General features: G+C 42.7%; 1 protein-coding gene across 1 annotated transcript in view; it reads left to right on the forward strand.

Annotated features, from left to right (window-relative positions):
• Positions 1 to 6075, forward strand: part of RAPGEF5 (Rap guanine nucleotide exchange factor 5) — a 155605-nt gene that overhangs the window by 91937 nt on the left and 57593 nt on the right. The window lies entirely within an intron of this gene.

Consider the following 6075-nt stretch of genomic DNA (forward strand, 5'->3'; position numbering starts at 1 on the left):
TACAGCACCATGTCCCTGCAGACAGGGCTGCCATCCCTCGTAGCCTGCAGCTGCTCCTGTATCCATCCGGATGCTTGCAGTGCACCTCACCTCCCGGCCAGCTACTCGTTTTGCCACCACCCCAGTACTTTGACACGTCTGTTTCATTAAAACGGCTTCTAAATTTCCTCATAGCCCGGGGCACACCGTATCGCCCAGTGCTCTACTTGTTTGTGTTCAACCAGAGATATTTCATTCCAGCCTAGAGCAATTTTATCTGAATCGGGCTACTTGACATGCATGCAGTTTTATTTCCAGCTGGATCTCTTGGATATATGCACAGCTTGCTGTCACCAAGGGCTCATGGAGTAGTTTATCAGAAGTGCCTGTAACCTGCAATTCATAGATGCTTTTAATGGAAGCAGCCAGGCTGGTGAGACTTTTGGAGGTCCTGAATACTGAAGAGGACGGTCGGTGGCTGCCAATGGCACTGTGTATTTGGTCATCCCCAACAGGGTAAAAATGCATACTCCTGATGCCTGTATATATCTTTCTCTACAAATGAGATTACTGAGAATAAACACACGTTAATCCTTTTAAATGTCTGAAAATATAAATAACATCCGTGATTCCCAAAGGAATGTCTCAGAACAAGTCATTAGTTTATTGTGGGACAATAGGCATATTCCTAGTGCTGTTATGTCAGTGCCCCAAAGAAACACATAGAGTGTCTGCCAGTGATATTATTACAGTGTTCCTAGTGCTGCTTTTGTCTGCCTAGACATTAATATTTAGTGCAGAGAGAGGCTGTGGTTGTTTTCCTTCCACAGATGCACTAGGCTAGTTATGGGTGTAATTTACTTGAACCAGCTCATTGGTGGTGTAGTGAGGATCCTTCCTTGGCCTTTTAAGGTCATATATTGGATAAAATAAGTTTTCTCATGAATGTTTATCACACAAAGATTGGGGAACATCAGCTGCCAGTATTTATAGTCTGCTTCACCTTATTTTATAAGCTCACAATCTTGCTGGAAAACAATGACACTTTCAGTAGTGATATGCATGATATTTTGGTGTTTGTAAAAGCAAAGTACTCCTTATGTAAAGCGTTAGATGCCTCCCATGTACTACTTTTTTTTTTTTTTTTAATCTCTTTACTGTCTCTCCCTCACATCACAGAGAGGCTGTTCCTAAGCCTGGTCTTTTTGTTGTATAGAGGGGCTGGTAAACTGTCCTCAAAGCAAATGTTAAACCATTACTTGCTTGGTTGTTAGCAGATGGTAAAGTATTTAAAGGTTGATTAGCTTCCCCTCACCTCTGCCTTATCCTAGCTCCTTTGGAAAGAAACGATTAAGCTCTGCCCTGTAGCCAGGGTAAACTGGATCCCAGGGGCAGAACAAAGTAGCTGTGCCTATGGATTTTGCCATCACAAAGATGTGTGCTAAACTTGCCCAGCAGCCCTCCACTCCCTCGAGGGTAGTTCCTCAGATACCATTTTCTTCTGACTTTATCAATATGGTAATACAGAACTTCATCAAAATGAAAGACTTTAGGAGTTTTGTTTCCCAGTCGTTTATGAGGGGGATGCCCCATAATGGTTTTTACCAGCTTCTTTTGCAGACTCAGTTGCCTTTGGCACGAGGAAGTATGGGATGTTGATTGTGCCTATGTACAGCTTTGTGTGTGTACCTGAAGGCATCCTTCTGCCTTTTGGGTACTTGGATTTGCTGGGTTTTGTATTTTTTCCTAGTGCCAATCTGGCCCATCTCAGAGAACGATCAAGTTGCAGAGCCCCGCAGGCTTGTGTTTTAGCAGGCATAGCTTCACAGAACATAAAAGGACAATGTTGTACCCAGCTGCTGCTCCTGCTGTCTGTCTGCCAGTTCCAGGATGACTTCCGTGGCCTCTTGTTTTCCCTGCAGCCCCCAATGCAGTTTCCTTATTTGTGTCTGTAAAGAACAAGAGAAAGGGCTGTTCTTACATTCAAAGGTGCACAGGGGGCTGTTGTTCTGTTTGACCCTTTGCACTGCTTCCCAAGGAGGGATGCTCTGCATGTTTTCATTCCCACCCTTTGGATACCAAATCATAACTGCAGCCCTCTGTGGTTGTTAACAGAAAAATCCACTATCCTGGGGCTGGTGTGGTCATGGAACACTGCCTTTTCCAAACACGGCCTTTTCCAAACACCACCATGGCTGAACAGTGCGCCGTGGATTGCTCCCAGCCAGCCTCCATTTTCTAGCCCACGTCAGCAGACACTGCTTGCACCTGAGAACCTAAAGCAAATTTTGGAGCTGGTCTGGAAAAAATTTTACTGGTGTGCAGCCTACTCTCCAGCTGCTGCTAAACCTGCAGCAAGACACCTTAAGCACTCAGCTTAATAAACTCTGCTATAATAAACAGGTGGGGACCCAGCCTGAAGAGTTATCCCAGTGCCTGTGCCACAACAGAGCACTGTTACAGCAGCTGAGGACACCTGAAGAGGACACTGCAATCTGCAAAGCTAGACTAGTCTATTGCTCTGGTGACTTCCATAGGCAGGATGTCTGGAAAGACTGAGGTTTGCAAGACCTCTAGGCTTGACTTACTTAGTAATTGTTTAATGACTGAGGGATTTTTGTGATGACTGTGTCAGTGAGTATATGCGAGTTCTTGGGATATCACCTTAAATTTGGGCTTGCCGCTAACAAAGGCTTGCCAGCCTTCCATCTCAAAGGGAGGAAGTTTTTATTTCACTGAGGTACTAAAACCTGTAAAGTACCAGACCCCAAGACGACTGTTCTTGTTTTCTGCCATGGGATGGATGGAAATTTTAAATTTCTGTAACAAACAACTTTTCTGAGTCATCTCTAAGGTGGTTGGAATCACTGGGTAATATCTGCTGAGTGTGCATTTTAGAGTGCAATTTGAGATTTTAAGAACTGCATAGAGAGATACACTTCAAATATGTCAGTATCTAGGTAGAAGGTGCAAAACTCCCGGGCTAATCCTCATCAGGGGTGGGGATTTGAACAAGTAATCTTCAAGAGGCCAAATCTTAGCATCTCAGGATCCCTAATCCTTTCCCATTGACTACACCATTTTTTTAAAATCATTGTACTTTTATGTAAAATCTTTATGTCTTGGATGTTAGCAGTATTTCTTTCTCTAGATATTATCCTGATGTAATTTTTGGAGTTTCCTATAGCTGGTCTCTGTTCAAACATACTGTCTTGCCTTGTGGTGGTTACATTCAACATCTGGCAGCCTCTGGAATGATGTAGTAGTGATCATCACATCCACTGCTGCTGCTCCAGGCCTGCCTGGATCGCTCAGACCATTTCCTTCAGTCCACTGGGTCACGTCTCTTGGGCAGCTTAAGCGGAACATTGCTGAAGTAGAACATAATCTCCCCCACTGCATCTGCTGACACCACATGTCTGTTACCTCCCTACTATAGGATTCATTTCAGGGAATGAATAGAGAAGAAATTAATTTGTGGAGGTCTTTGAGAGCAAGAGGCAGAGGGAAAGTCTGATCTGGAGAAAGGAAATAAACGTGGGATGGTACGACTGGCACAACATAGTGGCACAACATTAACTGATGTGTCTTTGTAGTGGACTGGGTGAAGGGGATAGTGACAAGGGGGAGGCTTGACGGTTTTGTTAGGCTGTTGCAGAAGTTGGGATGGCAAATGATGCAGGGCCTGGAGAAAGATTGAAGGGACAGAAAAAGAGGACAAATGCTCATGATATAGCTAAAGGAGAGGCAGAAAAGTGTGAGTATGGTCTGTACTTCTCTGGAATAGGAAAAGGAAGGAGTAATGACCTTTGTACCTTGCTACGTCGCCTTATCTGGGACTGTGCATGATCCTTGGATTAGTGGGACCTCTTCCCTGTCATACAGAAGCAGTTTTACCTTTAGGATTGTAATGTACCACCCTGAAGGGGCCTTCAGACCATGTCTATTTGTCCTAGAAGTCCTGTGTTACTAGTAAGAGTTACTTTTGTTTAACACATTGTGTTTCTGCACTGCGCCAATGGCACTGCTGTGCTGTTGGGCAGTGGCACCCTCTGTGGAACTGTATGTGACCTTGGAGGGGAATCCATCTGCCATGAACTGGCTGTAGTCAGCTGCTAAATGAAGTTGAGAAAAAGGGACACAGCTCTGCCTTTTCTACATTGTCTTTTGCTTAGTATTCCAAGAAAAAAGGGCCTGGTTGCTTTTTGATAATTTTTTCTTAGTTATGAAGGATTTATTAGGGTTTTTTTGCTCAGTGTGCTTTTCACTGATGATTAAAAGGTGTTGAGAAATGTACTCCTGTGACTGCCACTCAGTCAGTGTAAGTGTATCTGATGCACGTGGACTGATGTCAACAAGAATAAATACTTGCCCAACACTTTGTGATCCTACCTTCCAGGTCTTAGGATGGAGAGAATAAATGCCTGCTAACCCTTCCTCTTAACAGTCCTTCATAATGAAATTTTGTCACTCATAATTTTGAGGGATTTTGTAAACTCTTCCCTAAAGTTTTAGGAAGATTTGGTAAAATAAGTGGGCTAAATGCATATTACTGCCATGCTCATAGGAGGGAATAAGATTTTAGCTGAGCACATCAATGTAAGAATATCAGAAAAGATAAAAAATACTAATATATGTCAGTGCTCAGTATGAGAGAACCTGGGGAGGCTCTTGCAGAGGACCATTGCTTTATGCAGTGTGAGTCTAAGCTATCTCTAAATTAGACTGTCAGTAGAAGTAGGTTTAGAATAAATCAATAAAATGAATAGTAACAAATCACCAGGATCAGATGTTACTCCCTGCAGACTTCTAAAGGAACTCTGATATGAAATTGCTGAACTCCTAACAGTGGTGTGTAATCTATCATATAAAGCAGCTTGAGTGGCAGAGGAAGGTGGAAAATGTGATACCAATTAAAAGAAATGGTTCTATTTGGGGAACGTCTAAGTAATAAGGTTGTCATTTTATCAATACATTATTCTAGCATAAACTGTTGCTGGAGTGGAAAGAAGCAGCTCAGCCTTTCTCAGCCACTCTTGCCACTGGTGCCTCTGTGCTTCTGCAGTATGCAGTGTGATTCTGTAGCAGACCCAAAGCTGGTCCTAGTTGATCCTAGCCTAGGAAATACTAAATTATTAGTTTTAAGATCCACTTGATCTGTCAGTGTCACAAAATTTCCTCCCCTGACACAGGGAGAAGCTGCCAGGGAGTGAGAGGTGTGCAGATGAGGACAGCAGGAGAGGGGGACTGGTGTCTTTAGCAGCTGGATTTGATTGCAGGAGTGTGATTAGATGCAAAATTTCAGCATGAAGTTGTGAATTTGTGCTGGGAAATGGGGTGTCAGTACAGTAGATGCAGAAGGAAGAAGTGCATACAGAAACATACTGAGAAGCAGAAAATGTGGAGATTATTTTTTCCAGATTCTTCAGATCTTGTGTATCCTGTAGGGCTGTTAAATGTTTGAAAGAGCATTAGGATATATATGATCTGGTGTGCCTGTATCTTATATTCATATTTTCAAAATGCTTTTGATAAAGTCCCTTGCCAAAAATCCTGAAAGAAATTTAAAGATGATTTTGATTAGGAAGGAGATGCTTTTCAGGACTGATAATTACTTAAGAGAGAAGATGAAAGGTAGGAGTAAATTGTCTGTGTTTAAAATGGAGGGAATTCTCCATTGAAGACTGGGTGCTGCTGAGTGTGGGATGAAATCTGAGGTAACAGCATGTGCTCCTATTATTAAATGGTTGAGGGTCTCCTGATAAATAAAGCCATAGTTTCACCTTTGGTGGCCATGCAAGATCTTCTTGTACGCCCTGTTATCCCCACATCTGGCTGCCTGTGTGAGTTCTTGTGCTATATCAGGAAGCTGATCCAACTCAAAATTAGTCTCATGAAAGTAGTAAGAATGGGGCAGTGTAGAACTGGGAAAATAAGTTGGAAGCAGGCCCCTTGAACCAGCCCTATGGCTACTGAAAGATGAAAGGAATAAAATCTGTGTGACTGCAGGATAAAATTGCAGATGGGATCCAAGTTTGAAAAATGCAAAGTAATGTGTTTTTCTACCATGAAGAGGAAATTCTGATTATACATATT

The sequence above is a fragment of the Geospiza fortis genome, unplaced genomic scaffold (assembly GCF_000277835.1).
Source record: "Geospiza fortis unplaced genomic scaffold, GeoFor_1.0 scaffold95, whole genome shotgun sequence".
Classification (NCBI taxonomy): domain Eukaryota; kingdom Metazoa; phylum Chordata; class Aves; order Passeriformes; family Thraupidae; genus Geospiza; species Geospiza fortis.